Below are 19174 nucleotides of genomic sequence, written 5' to 3' on the forward strand. Positions count from 1 at the left end.
TATATCAGATTGGAAATTTCGCCCATAGATGGTGCAACTGAGTGTGAAAATTTTATGCTTCATAAATCTCACGATTATAGTTCCTGATCACCTAGAAATATGGTAGGCCTAGTATTTATAAATGAAGGCATTTAATTCGGAATACTGCCATATATCCCATGGTTGTGACTTACAAATGATTTACTTTTAAATTCGGAACTCCACTATAGTAGTGAGTATGCAAATTATGTATCCCATATATCTGAATTCTGATCATTTAGACATGTAATTTTCGGTTAATCAATGAATTAGTTTTGAAGTTAATGTTCTGGTTCAAGATCCATGGATATATGAAATATATGAAATGTGTGGAGTTTTGAATCTCACGGTCTATCATTTGTTTGGGCGACATACGACAGTATCGACCGCGCAGAGCTATGGCAAATCATGGACGAAAACGGCTTTCCTGGGAAGCTGACTAGACTGATTAGGCAACGATGGACGGTGTACAAAACCGCGTAAGGGTTTCGGGTGAACTATCCAGTTCATTCGAATCTCGCCGGGGGCTGCAACAAGGTGATGGACTTTCATGCCTACTCTCCAACATCGCTCTGGAAGGTGTGGTGCGACGAGCCGGGCTCAAAAGCCGGGGAACGATCTTCAAAAAATTCGGCCAATTTGTGTGCTTTGTGGACGACATGGACATTATCGCCAGAACATTTGTAACGCGAAGCAGCAAAGGTCGGACTGGTGGTGAATGCCTCAAAAACAAAGTACAGAGGATAGACAAAATGATCGGGACAGGCAAAATTTTCACTTTTCTAAAAATGTCCAATTAGATGTAACTTTTCGAAAAGTGCATCAAATATTCTCAAATTTTCACTGTAAGTTGATCAACTAGTTGTGTATCAGTGGACAAAATTTGGAAAATATCGGGCTAATCTGCACGAAGTTATAAGCATTTTAGAAAAAGGTGGAATTATGCGATAGCCAAATATGAGCTGTTATCTCTCCGGATTCAATGAACCAAATGCAATGAAATTTTGTCCATTTATGACTTATATAATGAGCTCTAAAAAACGTTTGGCTTAACTTGAAATTATTAACAAGAGGAAAAGTTATAGCGATTTCATTAATTTTATGATTTTTTAGTAAATTGGTCTATATTTAATATGCATCTTACTACTTTTTCAATGAATTGCCGCCTATGTTGTTACTTGCTTTCAAAACATATCTGTATTCACAACAATTAGAAGGAATTTAAATAAACTATTATTAGCATCTTGAATTTTGAAACGATGTTGAAATTTAAGAAAATTTGGTGTTTTATTAGAAGAATAATCTAATCGTTTGAATTTTCTTCCATGTTAAAAATTTTAAGTTAAGTCAAAAGTTTTTTAAAGCTCATTATGTAAGTCATAAATGGTCAAAATTTCATTGCATTCGGTTCATTGAATCCGGAGATATAAGAGCTCAAATTTGGCTATAGGATAATTATACCTTTTTCTAGAATCTTTATAACTTCGTACAGAATAGTCCGATCTTTTCCAAATTTTGCCCACAACTAGTTGATCAACTTACAGAGAAAATTTGAGATTATGTGATGCACTTTTCGAAAAGTTACAGCTATTTGAATTTTTTTTTTTTGAGAAGGGAATGTTTTGCCTGTCCCGATAATTTTGCCTATCCCCTGTACCTGCTGGTAGGCGTAACCGAACACGACCGGATCCGTCTGGGTAGTAATGTTACAATAGACGGGAATGGCTTTGAGGTGGTGGATGAATTTGTCTACCTCGGATCCTTTCTGACGACTGACAACAATGTTATCGTGAACTTCGAAGGCGCATCATCAGTGGAAGTCCGGCCTACTACGGGCTCCAGAAGAAGCTGCGGTCTAAAAAGATTCACCCACGCACCAAATGCACTATGTACAAAACGGTAGTAAGACCAGTGGTCCTCTACGGATACGAGACATGGACCATGCTCGAGGAGAACCTGCAAGCACTCGAAGTTTTCGAGCGACGCGTGCTAAGGACGATCTTCGGCGGTGTGCAGGAGCACTACGAGCTCGCTACACTTTACAGCGAACCCAGTATGCAGAAGGTGACCAAAACCGGAAGGATACGATGGGCAGGGCATGTTACTAGAATGCCGGACAACAACTATGCAAAGTTGGTGTTCGCGACAGAGCCGGGTTGGCACAAGAAGGCATGGAGCGCAGAGAACACGATGGGCGGTTCAGGTGAAGCGTGACTTGGCGAGCATCGGGCGTGACCGAGGATGGAGAACGGAAGCCACGAACCGTGTATTATGGAGATAGGGTATGTGTGCCATCAGTAATCTCATGCTCCCAATTTCATCCTATTCGAAAACAAGCGATTATGGCACCGATTGGCTCCCTTCTTTTTATTTGCATGGGTGCTCACTTCTAATAAAAAAAAATACAAAAATAAGTAACAAAACAAACAGCGCTTCAATCCTTTGTTTTTCATGGGATGAAAATGGGAGCCACATGCTTAATAAGGAAACCAATACCTTATATTGTTGATTTAGTTTTATCTTCAATTTGATGTAATACTAAATAAATGAATGGTCTATCATTTGTAAGTTCTTGGTGTACCGAACAGGTTTGTCGAAGGCACCATATTTCCAAATTATCATAATAATCATGATAAATATTCGTGTGCAGCATGGTGGCCCCATGTTCTATAGGAATTCCTAAACACATGGGACAACTAATGCTACACACGGCAGTATATGAGATAAATAATTTTCTTGCTCACTGACGTCACCTATAAACAAAACAAAATAAAACAATGCATCACTTATAACGTTTTGACCTACCAAACAACTTCGCAGAACATTCAATGTTTCTGAATAAACAGAATCCTGAGGCATGTACAAATAATGTAAAATTCGTATATCAATAAATGTCAGTAGCGACAGAGGTCCGAATCAAACGATCCATCATTAGTAAATTCTTGATATACCAAAACAACTTTGCTGAAGACACCGTCCCTAAATAACCAGAATCTTGAGATATATTAAATATAAAATTTGCATACTCAGTAGCGCCTCTAAATATGTGTAGAGTTCGGAATCTAATTTTACATCATCTGTAAGTCCTTGATCTATCAAACAACTTTGCCGAAAACAACATCTTTCTATGTGATAAGGATTCTGAAATATAATATATTATGTGGAGTTACTATCAAACATCCTACCATTTGTAAGTACTTGACCTACACAACAACGTTCTCGAAGGTGCCATGTTTTTAACTCTCTAATACCCAACCCCGCCTTTAGACGGGGAATAGTTTGAACATTTTTGTAATTTTTGTTTCGTGGACAATCAAAATTTTTATATTTTTGGGTAATATTTAGGACTGTTTTGAATATCATAAATGGTTTTTGGTGTCTTTTAAAGCGTATTTACATTTTTTTTAAATCATTGAAAAATTGATATTTTAGTCACCTTTAAGAAATCATTGATTATTTTGTATTGAATCGCTTAAATTAACATATTTTAGATTTTTTCCAAATCATTCTATCATAGTAGAATAGTTTAAGGGAGTCGAATACACTCTAAAATTATTTTCCTAAAAATTACACGAAACATAAAATTTTCTGTGAAAAAAATTTAAAATAAAAATATTTCAACAATAATCCTAAAATCTCGAAATGTTAACGTCTCAAAAAGACTGTATCCCAAAGAGGCTTCTAGGAAAAATATAAAAGTGTGGGGATGTTCAAAAATAAAAATTAGAAAAATAAAAAACCGAAAATCACAAAATCGAGAATAAAAAAGAATCATCTTCCAAAACATGTTTAAATCGATTTTAGACGACGAAAAATGATGTTTAGATGAAAATCAAAAATTTGGGAATTAGAGGGTTAAGTAATCATGATCGTGCGATGTATGAGATACAAAATTCAGATGCACAATAGCACCACCTGGCGTTGAAATTTAAATCAAACAGTTGATTATATGTAAGCGCTTGAGTTACTGAGCAACTTAAAAGATTATTTCGCTTTAAGGCAAAAGTTTACCAATACACAGCTAGACTGCGTTTTACTTAATAAATTTGCCAAAGACATGAATATTCCAAAACATGAAATGCAGAAGTTATAGCGAATTTAATTTGGGGACCAGCGTCCACATGGAACCTGGTATACAAAATTATCTAGTATTGCTTAAATAATAGATTTTGGTCTACATTGAAGGTTTGAAAGGTTGGAAGGTTAAAACAAAGTTAATATATTATACCAAACCTGTTTGCCACTACTCTAAAGTTGGCTGGGGTCCAAATGGAACTTTTTGGCATTCTAACTGCCAATGTGATCAAAAATGTATCTGATATTCTTTCTAGTTATTAGGTTATTAGTATTAACTCTAGTGTGGCCGACAATTTCCACAAAATTGATCATTTATTTGAATTACGTTCCATCAAAATGGAGACTTGTAAAAGTTATTTTTATACCAAAAAAGGGGAAGCGAGACAAGACGCATCCGAAAGCTTACCAATTAGTCTTTCTGCAGTTTTGTTGAAGACTATGGAAAAGGTTTTGAGGGATTTTATCTATTCTTCTTACATAAAAGAGCATCCCCTATCTGACTTCCAGTTTGCTTGTCAATCTGGTAAGTCAACGGTTACGGCACTTCATTCGCTAGTAACAAAGGTGGAAAAAACGTGTTTAGCAAAAGAAATAGCTGTATGCGCCTTTTATAGCCTTTTTTAGCATTTGATAATACCCCCTATTCATCTATCAAACGTGCCATGGAGAATAAAAACTTCGACCTGTGTATCATACATTGAATTTATACAGTGCTTGCAAAAAGAGAAATCACCTCTGAGCTAGGAAGTTGTTCTATAACAGTAAGGGCCGATTTCTTCACCCTGGCTTAAGCGTTAAACAAGGTTTAACTATATAGGTAAGCCTGGCTTACCGGTTAAGCCAAGGCAAAGAAATCGGCCCTAAGGGCAACAAAGGGTTGCCCTCAAGGAGGAGTCCTCTCTTAGTGGTCCTTAGTTGTAGACGATATTCTGAGAAGCTTGAAGGAAAGAGGTTTTGAAGTTGTGGGATTTACAGACGATATAGTCGTAATAATGAGAGGAAAGTATGACGAAACTGTTTCGGAGAGAATGCAGAGGGCCTTAAATTATACACATTCAAGTTGTATTAAGGAGGGCCTTAGCATCAACCCGTCAAAAGTCGTAATTGTCCCTTTCATTAGGAGAAGGAAGATCAACCTAACAGCTTTTCGGCTTGGAGGGATACAAATTCATCCTAGTGATCGAGTCAAATACTTAGGTTTGATTCTGGATGCTAAACTGAGCTGGAATGCTCAAACTGAGTCTGTGATCGGTAAGGCAACAAGTGCGCTTTGGTTATGCTCTAAAACTATTGGCAAAAGTGGGGCTTGAAACCAAAAATGATAATGTGGATTTATACTGCCATAATCTGCCCAAAAGTGACATATGTTCGTTTGTTTGGTGGCGAAAAACAAAAGAGGCTACCACGCAATCAAAGCTTGCGAAAATTCAACGTTTGGCATCCTGTCTTGCTGTTTCAGGAGCTATGCGCAGCTCACCATCAAAAGCTTTGCGATTCTCAATCTGCTACCTTTGCACTAGTATGTGCAATTAGAAGAAGAAAAATAATTGCTGAGACTTAAACGAGTTCAAAAGTTTATGCCAGGTGATCTTGTTGATCATCTGAGCATTTCACAATACTTCCAAAATAGGCCAGTAATGAAAATGATTAAAGACTGCATGAAACCTGTGGAAAACCATGATGTTCCCTACAAGTTGCATGAAACTACTCGCGCAGATTGGGAAGTCGGAGGTCCCACTGTTCGTCAAGGATCAATCAAATTCTATACAGATGGCTCAAAAGTTGGAATTAAAACGGGAGCAGGAATCTACGGCCCTGGAATACAAATTTCAGTGGCGATGGGACAATATCCTACGGTGTTTCAAGCACAGATTCTTGCTATTTTGGAATGCGCAAATATCTGCCTTGAAAGAAAATACAGATATTTGTATTATGCAAATATTTGTATTTTCTCAAATAGTCAGCTGCACTAAAAGCATTGTGCGCTTACAAATGTACTTCAAAGCTTGTCTGGGAATGCATTCTTTCACGGAACAGGTTGTGCCAAGGGAACTCAGTAAACTTATACTAGGTTCCAAGTCACTGTGGCATTGAAGGGAATGATATGGGAGACGAGCTTGCTAAAAGTGGTTCCAATTTACAGTTTGCTGGCCCAGAACCATTCTGTGGTATATCAAACTGTACAATAAAAATAGACCTGGAATGCTGGGCTGAGCAGAGGGTGATATCCAATTGTCCAAGATGTCAAAAATTGCAATCAGTCAAAACGATTTATAACACCAAATGCTTATAAAACCAAGAAGCTCTTAGAACTCAACAAGAGAACCCTATGTACATACACTGGCCTAGTAACTGGACACTGCCCGAGCAGGTATCACTTGAAAAATATTGGCCAGATTCAGAGTGATATCTGTCGTTTCTGTATTACGTAACGTGAAACCTCGGAACATCTGCTTTGCAGTTTTGGTGCTTTATACACGCGCAGGCAAATATTTCTAAATAGCGGTTGCTTGCAACCCAGTGAGATGTGGTCTGCAGAACCTGAGAAGGTCTTGGAGTTTATAAATACCAATGCACCTGACTGGAAGACGACGCGTCGTGGCAGAAGCTGATTACTGACACATGGTAATTAGCTAGCTAGATGCGGATATCAAAACGGAACATGCCACAAAAGTTCAACTTATTGGACGCAGTGGCTTAATTTCCCCAACAGGGGAGGAAAAAAAATCATAACTCAGGAACGGAGAAAACCCACATCTTGAAAATATCACACACTTTAGCTTATGTAATTCCTTTCCAAAAAAAATGGTTTTTCGGACTTCCTAATTTGTTTATCCGACATTTCCAACCGATTTTGCTCATCAGTTAACAATTTTTTGGAAAACATTTTTCATTTTGTATTTTTTTTTATTTGCAGAGAAAATTTACAAAAAAAAGTGTCTACGATGCTTCGTTTTTGCATTATAAAGTTTTTAAAATAGGTGATGTCTGTGGATGTCGTTTTCCACTGAATTTCTCCGGAAAATTAGACGACCCTGATTTTTTAATGCAGTTTTTGTTCATATATACATCTGGAGATTTTGCTAGGAGTTTCCTCCGGGGATTCCGACAGGAATTTCATATTGGGATTCATTCGGTAGTTCCCTTTGAAGATTCTACCGAAAATACTCTCTTGGGATTCCGCCTGGCATTCTAACTGCAGGTTTTGCCGGGAATTCTGTCTGGAGGTTCCATCAGGGATTTCCTCTTGAGATTCCGCCGAAGTTCTCTCTGGGCCAGGAATTCCATTTGGCAATTCTGCTGAGGATTTATTTTGGGGATTCCATCGAGATTTCATTCATAGAATTTCGCTGGGAGTTGCTTCTTGGGATTTTGCCAGGAACTCCTTCTGGATATTCCACCAGGAACTCCTTTAGGAGATTCCGTAGGATGCGAGATTTCTCTGGCATTTTTTTTTCATCACCAACACAAATACCTTCTGACCAGTGACCATCCAAAAGTTCCTTCCGAGAATCCTCCTAGAATCTCCTAGAGCTTCTTGTGAATTCTGGAATAAGCTTCTTAAGAAAGCATTAAAGGAATTCTTAGATGCTGAGATTAGGGAGACCCTGAACGCAGTGCGCAAAGTGAAATAACTCATTGATCGGAGTGTAGACAGTACGGTTTGTAGCCATGCATGAGTAAAGTATCCAGATGAAGAATCCCTAGCCACTTTACTAACCTTTCTCTTGGATATTGGTGTGGGTATGGGCAAAATCGATACTTCTTCCGGACGCCTCCCTAAAATCAAGAATAAAACATTGTTTAGTTTTGCCGGTTGCGGCGATCGAATTCAGCGATAAACTACTCACGATTGCCGGCATCAACGGCGTCCTCCGATGGATGTAATCGATGTTGATTTATTTTGTTTCTTCGTCGAGAGATTTTGTTTGCTTTTGCACTTTTTCCTGGCTGCGAACGGCAGCAATCACGTACACCACTTTTATTGCCCCTAAAACTGACCCAACAAAACGATCTCAAACATCGATAAATACACGATTTTCATAGAACCGGCAGCACTAGTTAACTTCTCGATGATCTTTTTACGCGAAAGAAAGTGAACACTGCAAATAATTATTAATTTTATTAGTTTTTCTTTCCAAAAATCACCAGAAGAAAAATATCTAAACACAATCGCGATACGAAATATAAACACTACTGATTGACTCCCTGTCGGAAAGCGATGAGTTGCGTTTTCGCGTTGTTCGCAAAACGTCAAACGATTGACCGCCGGGGGGTCGAGCAATGCGTTTTGATTACATTGCACGACAAACGTTGAGCTGGATTTCTCCGAATGCCATTTACCCGAATGGCTTTTTACCCTAAAAAATGACCAATGAGAGGTATCCAGACTACTTCATTATAGTATTAAATTGTATTTTTTATTGTAATTGTAATTTGTGTAAGAACAATGGCCTTGCTACTAACAAAACTTTTGCTCAGGGCAAGGAATCGGAATGTCCGTCCAAAACATAGTCTAAATCCTAAATTTCATCATTGTTGATGCCCGGAGAACTATTTTTGAAATGCATTTTAAATTTACATGGGGAAATTTTTTTGCTCAGGTTTTGGCTCAGGTCGAGCCACAGACGAACCAATTTTTTGAAAAAATGTGTTTTTATTAATCATTGGATGATCCATTTTACGAGACGTTTTGGATCAGCTGATCGCAGATTTCATTAATGAAAATAAAACAAGAGGTCGCGTAAGCAGGCCAGCATAAATTCGTGTACCCAAGTAACCACTAAGCCGTAAAAATTGGCACCAAGTTGGTTCTATATCCACATGAAGAGCAATGTTAACAGAGCTCATTAGAACTACATCCTATAATAGATCTGCTTAAAAGCCAATTTTGGCGAAATATTCGGCTGATATACGGCCAGCTTCAATCTGCGTACCGAGTCTCTGGTGAAAGAGTTGTCAAAAATGGGTCAATAAAAAAGAAAAAAAAGTTGTTTACTTTCTTTATTTTTTTCTCCGAATGTTTTCCATCGAAGTCTACTTTTCTTCGATTTTTACGGCCTGATCCAGATTCGATCTGATGTCCTCGGGGTTGTTAGTCTTAAGTGGATGTCGTCACGTTTCTCATCTGCTCCATCGATGCACCAAGAGATCGGTTTGCTCAGCACCGTATTTAAGGAAAAGAAGGCAACAAGTTGGGACAGCATTGCAACATCATGATGTTTCGATCCGAATGTTCCGAATGATCCGATGTTCGGATCTGAAATCGGGCACAATGTGGCCGCATTGGAAATGTATAAAATGGTTTTATGGAGGGTGGAGAGATCTGCAGGAGATGCAGCTATAGGGAAGTTTGGGAGGTTGACGAGGTTCCGTAACAAGAGGAATAAAAATGGGGCCCATCGATTAGTGTTGGTGTTCGTCTGTAGGAAAAACGATTGAAACTCCACAGGTAAACATCCGACGAGACATCCGATGCATTTATATCATAATCGAGGAAGCAGCTATACATTTTCTGTTTCCATTTAATGCTTGAAGTGTCCGACGACAAGCTTCCACCGCCCTATCGATCGTACGAAATTTCCGAGGAGATTTTATTGTTTTGCTTCGGTTCAGTTTTGTTTTGCTTGAAATCAGCTTTGATTGATGTAAACGTCATGCACGCCAAGCCTTTTAACAGCACTGTCAGGCTTCTTATTCGGCTGATAGACACTGGGTTTACAAGCACTATAGCATAGCGTCATATACTAATATACGGCTCATTTCAGTGCTTACTATTTATAATGCCTGAGAGCATTTGAAAATTTCCTACTGAGCCTATTGACACGAAGAAGCTGCTGTATGACCTTTAGACCGCTTACGCTAGTGCTTAGTGGTTACTTGGGTAGTGAGGGCACTGCATTGCTTTGATTTTGTATGTGATTTTGACGTTTCTTGGCCTTGTTGTTTACAAAATTTCTGTGAGGGTGAACGAGAAGGAGAGAATTTCATGCAGCTTTTCGAGGAGTAAATCCATTTTTTGACGTAAACTACGTCTTACGGGAAGTACTGGGTGTCAAATGAAAATCTAAAATTTTGCGACCGTCACGAAAAATTGATAGGTTTTGAGCGCTAATAACTCAGCCGTTTCACGACCGATTTTCAAAATTTTTGCACCGATAGATCACAAATTTATCTACGCGTTGAAATAATTATAGCTTACTTTTGATTTTCAACAGCAAACTATTGAAAATCTGGGAAAAGTTGACCCATGTTTTATCCAGCCAATCACGTGCGAGCACAAGTTTGCGATTTTTCGTCGAGCACCACCCAGTATAAAAGATTACTGCTTCTTCCCATCTTCCTCCATTCTGCATCGACTCCTCGAGGGGAACGCATCGGAGAACAGTCCAGTACGACCTCCGTTTGCATTTTCACTGCTCAGTATACTTCCACATGCCGAGCACGGTGGCTGCCGACGGTCGCGCGTCGTCGCGTCGTCGTGCCTGGCCTGATGCGGTACAAGTGGAGCTGCTGACCAGACCAGAGGGGAACGCACCGGAGGAGAACAGCCATAGTCATTCCGAGCGCGGTGGTAGCTGTCGGCGGTTGTGCGTGCGTCTTCGCGTCGGAGTGCGTGGCAGCACGAGTGGATCTGACGACCACACAGAGCAGTTTCTGTGACATGCGGAGCGCGGTGGATGTCAACGGTTGTGCGTCGTCATGCGCGGCGTGCGGTGTTGAAATTAGCATTTCTTAATTTCAAAACCGTTTTATTCTCAGTGTAGGAAAATGCTGTCAGCGAGGCTGTCAGTGCCATGCTGGCAGTGACCACGTGGCCCAAGTTGTTTACAGGAGTTAAAGAGCCAACTGTCAGAGAGGTGGCGGGAGTGTTGGGAGTACTCACGCACACAAATGCACTGATGTGCGACCAGGCTTATGCATCGATAGAGTAGTTAGGTCGCCATGCATTTAGTGGCAGGGCATGGCTCATGTAGCTTTCAGATCGATTGACTGGAAAAATTCATTCAGGCGCTCACGCTGATATACCAGCTTACTTTGGTAAGTTATAATAAACGTTCTGAAAGAACACTTTTTGTATTGAGAGTTTCCTCTCTGAAAGAACTCTCGTCTTCTCTGAAAGGGTCCTGGGACAAATATTTCCGGCTGAGATTTCCACATTATTTGTTCCATTCTTGTATCGTTGACGTCCGCCTTGGTTGCCTAGAAAGGCACTTGTAATGATTACGTCTGGTGGAGATTTCCACAGTAATAATTACAAGAAGTTTAGGTCGGACGGTCCGGGCATCCACTAACTAACTCACATTTTTCAACATGCGGTGGTAAAATTGGAGTAGCCAGCCGGATGAGGACTTTTCATCGTCGGATGGAAATGATGTAAATTAAAACAGCCCTTCTGAGGGCTATAAAACTGTCGCACAAGAGAGAACGGATAATTTTCCAGGTTACGGTTTCAAGTGAAATTACTATGAGATGGCTGTTATAAATGGAAGGAACAAAATCAGCAAAATTTGTACGATTTGATTGAAAATTTGTTCAATTTCTTCAACTTAGAAAAATGGTTACTTTGATGAAGAAAATGAGCATTGTTAAACAGTGTTGCCAAATTTAATTGAATAAGTACTTTAACCGTTTAAAATGTGCAATACTTAACCATGATATTAAATTATTATTTATAAGTATTAAACTTTTAATAAATCTAGTCTACCAATTTGCAAAAGTATGATTTGCATATTAAAATGAATTTGATGAATATTAATCAAACCAATATTGCAAATAAATCCTATGGCATCACTGATTCTTACCCCTCTCTCATCGAACCAACCACGTTCGAGAGGGGAAAACGAACCGCCTTGCCGTATAAAAGCAAACTGCTTCTTCCCATTTTCTCTTATTCTTTGCCAACTCTTTGACGGGAACGCTTCAGCGGAGCGCTCACTTCACTTCCTTCAGTATGCTTTGGCAAGCCGATCGCGATGGTCGACGGCGGTTGCGCGCGAGTGCGTCCGCTTTCGCATCGTCACGTTTTGCACAGCATCGCCTCGCAAACCCACCATCGGAGTCAACGCCACCGTCGCCGTTCGGGATTTCGCAATCATAACTACCGAATTTCACCTTTAATAAGCAATTAAATTTAAACAGCCCTAATGAGGGCTACAATTCTATATTTTCTGCAAGAGATGATTCCGAATTAAGTGAAGACATGCAAATGCCGACATTTTAAAACCATCTACTATGCGAGTGCGATAAAATTGCATGAAATCAGGTACTTACGCTACCATGGCACTGGAAATCTAAAATTTTACGACGGTCACGAAATTCTGTCAGATTTTGCACGATAATAACTCAGCCATTAATAGTATTATTTCCAAATAGTTCATATTAACCGATTGGAAATGTATGTACGTACCACAGACAAACAGACGTAACACTCTGATGATTCCCATCGTACATCAATTTAACGGTCTATTTAAAAATTTGATAGTTGGCCAACTGACCATCCGTGGCGCTCGCATCATTTTTGCTCGAGTTTGACGTTTGCCCACTACCGCCATCTATTTGATGGTCGGCCAAACTCAGTCCTTTTAGCATTGGGCGAACATGTTGCCGTGACTATGATGTGAATCGAAAAATGTTCGAAGTGTTACGTCTGTTTGTCTGTGTACGTACCATTTATGACAAATAATCAAAATTATTGATTTTTAACAACAAGCTTCTTGTAGCATCCATGATACACTCCATATAAATTTACAAAAGCGAGTTGATCGAAAATTTTCAATAATTTTCTTAACTTTTCTTAACTTAATTGCAAGTTTAATGAAGAAATGAAGATTCCAACTAACAATCACTCATTTTACAAGCACCTTTACGACGAATTGATTCAGCATGATGCTGAATAACATTTGGACAATTTTCAACCTTTGTTCGGGTTTTGTTCACACAAATTTGGAGAAACTGTAAAGCATAGTGTTGTGTACCAACTGAAATGTTTGTTGTTAAATCGTTTTACAAATATATAGTAAAGCTGTTATTCAGCTTCAGCAAAAATGATTAAAAATAAAAAAATGCAAAATTTTTCAATTTCCACGAGAGTTTATGATTGGAGCTTAATGCTGTGAACAAATATTGTGAAATAATAACTACACATAAATTTACCTAAATCCAGGATCGAACTCGAGACCCGTCGATTGCCAGCCGCATGCCTTCCTATCTGCGCCATCCTAGAGATGATGAATTGCAGCGCTCAAATCAAAACATAAACTTCCCGTGGTTTTATAATGATCAGACTCTGACTTCTATACAGCAGTGGTGAATTAGCACAACATTATGGTTAACGACTGAACAACAGAATTATTCAGCTGTTGTTCGGTAAAAAACACGTGTTTTTCATCATGTACTCTGAGTCGAAGTATGATGAAACGAAAGCGCTTATTTGACTTGTGAAAAACACATTATTCAGATACATGTCCTAATTTTTACACGAACTTAACAAGAAGCAGAAAAAAGTCTTGTTAAACTATGTTGTAAAGGAATTACTGCGAGTCGAATAAAAATCTTATTAAACGCTTGAAAAGTGTTTTAAATTATCATTATTAATACCAATACGAAAAGTTGAACATTGGCTACTTTTTCAATTGAAAAAGCATTTGTACAGTAATATGTACAGCATATTTTTAGTTCAGCTATAATTACTATTATAAAGCAACAATTCAGCATGCATGCTTGTTTGCGGCTGGCGATTGTTAGTTGGGTATTTCTCAACCAAATTTCAATTAGTATCCACCCAAGTAACCACTAAGCCGTAAAAATTGGCACCAAGTTGGTTCTATATCCACATGAAGAGCAATGTTAACAGAGCTCATTAGAACTACATCCTATAATAGATCTGCTTAAAAGCCAATTTTGGCGAAATATTCGGCTGATATACGGCCAGCTTCAATCTGCGTACCGAGTCTCTGGTGAAAGAGTTGTCAAAAATGGGTCAATAAAAAAGAAAAAAAAGTTGTTTACTTTCTTTATTTTTTTCTCCGAATGTTTTCCATCGAAGTCTACTTTTCTTCGATTTTTACGGCCTGATCCAGATTCGATCTGATGTCCTCGGGGTTGTTAGTCTTAAGTGGATGTCGTCACGTTTCTCATCTGCTCCATCGATGCACCAAGAGATCGGTTTGCTCAGCACCGTATTTAAGGAAAAGAAGGCAACAAGTTGGGACAGCATTGCAACATCATGATGTTTCGATCCGAATGTTCCGAATGATCCGATGTTCGGATCTGAAATCGGGCACAATGTGGCCGCATTGGAAATGTATAAAATGGTTTTATGGAGGGTGGAGAGATCTGCAGGAGATGCAGCTATAGGGAAGTTTGGGAGGTTGACGAGGTTCCGTAACAAGAGGAATAAAAATGGGGCCCATCGATTAGTGTTGGTGTTCGTCTGTAGGAAAAACGATTGAAACTCCACAGGTAAACATCCGACGAGACATCCGATGCATTTATATCATAATCGAGGAAGCAGCTATACATTTTCTGTTTCCATTTAATGCTTGAAGTGTCCGACGACAAGCTTCCACCGCCCTATCGATCGTACGAAATTTCCGAGGAGATTTTATTGTTTTGCTTCGGTTCAGTTTTGTTTTGCTTGAAATCAGCTTTGATTGATGTAAACGTCATGCACGCCAAGCCTTTTAACAGCACTGTCAGGCTTCTTATTCGGCTGATAGACACTGGGTTTACAAGCACTATAGCATAGCGTCATATACTAATATACGGCTCATTTCAGTGCTTACTATTTATAATGCCTGAGAGCATTTGAAAATTTCCTACTGAGCCTATTGACACGAAGAAGCTGCTGTATGACCTTTAGACCGCTTACGCTAGTGCTTAGTGGTTACTTGGGCAGCTTTTTACGCTTGATGAGGGGTGATTATTTTTTGACGGATGTTGCCGACAGCCCATGCAGCAACACAATAGCCAAAAATTTCAGTTCACTGCTCCCGAATTGTCAAAAATTTTCACTATGAACTATTTCAGCTAGGGATAATAATAACGTTTGTAATGAATAAAAACATATTTCTTTTTAGGATTGTGATCGTTATCTACCACATTCAATCGTAGAACCAGTTGATACCGAGGAACTGCAATTATTCTTTGATACGCCCGCTCAGTCCCATGAACTCCCAGGCGCAAACATTCCACCGAGGCTTCGCGAGAAGAAGAAAAACAATGAATGACGATTGATGGCTTATATTGGGAGAATTCTATCGTCGCTACGGGCCCATGTCCGCGCTATTACACCTTTAATTACGGGTAATTCGTGTATGGTATCAATGTGGAGCCCTGATGATAATGCCTGGTGCCCTTCCGCCCGGTCGTCCAAACTTCCGTTGAGCCCTCGTGGAGTGGTTTCACCGACCGGAGTTGAACGAGAGGCTCTCGGCTGTCGACGTGGCTTTCCTGGCACGATTTGTCCACCGGGCTCACATACACTGCAAAAACTGCAAATATTTATTTTATGTTTTGTACACATATATTTTTGCAATTTGTCTGGACAAATGATGTTTATGTGTAATCACACATAACCAATTATTTTTGGTATTTATCGTTTTGATGTGTGATTACACATAAAAACAATACCGAATGACAAATAAAATCAATATATGCGCTTAATGTTTTTTTTTTTGAAAAAAAAAGTTTTACCAATGATGAAACATTTATGGATGCAGTTGATATGATTTATTAACAAATTAACAAGTCGAAAGCTCATGTAGAAAGAGCCAAACACTATATTGCGCTGGAAGGTTGGTTGATTATTTTCGACCAGTGAGTTACTAATTGATCAACTTTGCAGCTCCGAATAATGATCAAAACTGCGCTCTTCACCCGAGTTTCTAAGTGTTTATCGATGTAAAGCAACTGGTTATGATTTTTCCGTACTCCAAGGAAGGTAGCTGCGAAGATTTAAGTAAAATATCTGAACAACTCCTGCAGCACATGTTTACACTGAGTCGCCATTTTTTCACTTTGCGCATCTTCGGCGGCTGACACAGACGCTAAGCATTGGTATTATGTGTGAACTCACATATTTTTTTGCTATGGGTGTTAACACATACCAAGTATGTGTGAAACTAATCTAGACAATAAACAACAAATATCTTAGTTATATTTTAGGTAATAAAATTTATGTGTGGAAAGACCAATTGGATCGATGTGTATTTTCACATAAAATAAATGTTTGCAGTTTTTGCAGTGTACGGATACGGGACATTTTTGCTTCAGTTTCCGTCTGAGGTTGTGGGTGTGTAGTCTGAGTCTCCGAACTCAACTCAGAAGTGTTTAACCTCGCCGTCCGTATAAGATTTCTTTAGTAATTTTAGTAATGATCCAAGAATTTCCGACGTTGTTCTGGGAACTTCCACCGGGGGAATCCGGTGGGAATTCCCGGAGTAATCATCGGTAGAAATTCCTGCAGTAATCGTTGGTTTGACTCCCTGATTAAATCATCGGTAGGAATTCCTGGAGAATTCCCCGCTGGGAATTCCCGGTGGAATCTCCGGTGAAAAAAACTTAGAGGAATCCCGAGTTGGAATTCCTTTAGGAATTCCTGGAGTAATCTCCAAAGGGAACTCCTGGAGGAAAAATTCTCACTGAATTCTACAGTAGTTTCTTCCGAAAATTTCACCCACTACGAATGAACCAAAAATCATATAACAAGTCATTTCGGAGAATCTTTCTTACTGGAGTATCCGCCAGAAATTGCTTCTGGGGAATCCTCGAGCAATTTCTCCTTAAGCAGTATCTTTTGGTCAATCTTCTATCAGATCCATCCAAAAATCTGCTGGCGATCACTTCCGGAGATGTTTACGAGGCAATCTCTTTGATGTATTTATAATGTTTGTTGTGGTGGTAGCAATGGTAACAACAGGTGAAAATTTTTGACAGATCTGGAGCAGTGAACTGAAATTTTCGGCAACTGTGATGCTGCAAGGGCTGTCGGCAAGAATTGTCAAAAATGAATCACCCCTCACCACAGCGTAAAAAGCTGGATTATGTCTGCAAAAATCAAAATTCTCTGTGCCCATTTTTGCCGCAAAATCTGGAAGAAAGCTGCTACGATTTAAATCCAAAATTTCATAATTTTTGGAGTGCGCGAACTATTTTTAAAATGCATTTAAAGTTTGTATGGGATTTTTTTTTGTTCGGGTCGAACTGTCATTTTATCGATTGAACTGTCATTCTATCCACGAAAATAAAAACTGTTTTGATCTTTTAACCATCAGAACAAAGCTATTGGAATCCAATAAAATCATGTTATACTCAGAAAAATGAGATCTATCGATTAGGCTACAGAAAATAGCATTTTTTATTCACTAAACAACCCAATTAGCAAAAGCTTAATGATTTGCATTTTTGATTGATCTGTTTGATTGCAAAGTAAGCTGTATGGCATTACTGATTGTTACCCCTCTCTCGTCAAACTAATTCTTCTTCTACACTGAAAAAAATCCAAACTTAAAATTTATAAAGTCAGCACCTTTACAGTTCATAAGACTCCTCGAGAATTATTTTTATGTGTGCGAATATAAACGCTATGTCAAGCTTTTTACATTTCATCAGACGATCAATAAGAAGTGTATACGGTCGTTTTGATCTTTATGTTTGAGCAAACATTAAAGTTATAAGGTTCTCTGTTATAGTTAAAAATTATAGAGGTTCACTTATAATTATAATGTTTGGTTTCCAGACACGAATTGAAACAGATTTGCAATGGTTGGCAACAGCTCTCCATGTTGATTTGCAGTAGGAAGACAAACGCCTCATTCAAGAAGCTTCGGAGGCTGTCGGTAAGTAACTGCAATAAAAGTGCATAATTTGCAATCATAGTTTTGCTTTATTTACAGGAAAGCATCGTAAGGACTGTGGGAAACAGGAGCGGTCACAAAAGCCAGCAGGAAAAGCCATCAAAAACGTTAGTGCCACCGTTTGAGACTGCGCCAAACCCCTTCGACACCGATATTTTCGTGCTTCATGCTTCTGGCGATCCAACCTCAATCGGTTTCCGGACCACAGTCCGAAATTAGCGGCTAAATAACTGGAATGTTTGGACCTACGGATATCCAGTGAAAGCCATCAATTCCGTCTCCGCCAACCCAAGCACCAGCATGAGCAACGGGACGGCGAAGATATGGACGGGATGTTTGATCGCCAACGAAACCAACGTCAGCATCTTCACCACGACACGACCTGCCGCGACCGATCCCTGTAAGAAGCTGTTTTCAACAAGGTGTTGCCTCGGGTGTTGCGTCCGTCACGGTCTTCAAACTGTATATCGTTTGCCTAATAAAATATAAATAAAGTTTTTAATTTACATCAGATTGTTTGAATCAAAACAAGATTGAAGAAACATTATTAAATAACTATTTATAACTTTTATCTGAACAAAACGTATAAATATTATGTTCACATGGCTAATATAAATCATAAACCTCACACATAAATTTCATGAATCGTCATTGATAGTTTCTATTAGATTTGAAACATAACTGTCATAAGTGATATACGGTATAATTTTTATTTCTCTCTTATATAATATTTATTTGTGAATACAAATTGCAAAAATCTATGTAGTTTCACTTATAAAAGGTATACGGAAAATCGTCTCAGTGTGGATAACTGACACGAGGAAGATTACAAGTGGTAGTCGATACGCGTATCTGTCAAAGGATAAGCAAAATAGGGCGGAATTAAAAGGTACAAAACTTATTACACTCATTTGAAGAGGGTATTCTGCTTAGAGAGTTCGAAAAGTCAGTACAAGTTCAAACTATTTTGTAATTATTTCCAATACCGGAATTCTCAAACTTGCAGAATTTACCTTGTTTCTTATGATATGATTATTTTTATTGATTCAAACTATTGATTCAACCAATAACAAACTGCTTTAGGGGTTGTCCATTAATTACGTAAGGGTTTATGGGGGGAGGGGGGGTTTGAGAAATCTTACGCGCCATACACAAATTTTTGGGTTCTCATACAAAAAATCTTACAAGGGGGGGAGGGGGTGTCAGAAAATCGCGAAACG

At 38.8% G+C, this 19174-nt stretch overlaps 1 protein-coding gene across 1 annotated transcript in view; it reads right to left on the reverse strand.

Moving 5' to 3' along the window:
• Positions 1-8305, reverse strand: part of LOC109398617 (mesoderm induction early response protein 1) — a 45311-nt gene extending 37006 nt beyond the window's left edge. The window contains exons 1-2 of the mRNA XM_029859422.2: positions 7947-8305; positions 7817-7875 (exon numbers count right to left, since the gene is read on the reverse strand). The gene's annotated coding sequence lies outside the window, so the exon portion shown is untranslated. The remainder of the gene's footprint in view (positions 1-7816; positions 7876-7946) is intronic.
• Between the last annotated feature and the right edge of the window lie 10869 nt (positions 8306-19174).

This window comes from Aedes albopictus, chromosome 2 (genome assembly GCF_035046485.1).
Source record: "Aedes albopictus strain Foshan chromosome 2, AalbF5, whole genome shotgun sequence".
NCBI lineage: Eukaryota > Metazoa > Arthropoda > Insecta > Diptera > Culicidae > Aedes > Aedes albopictus.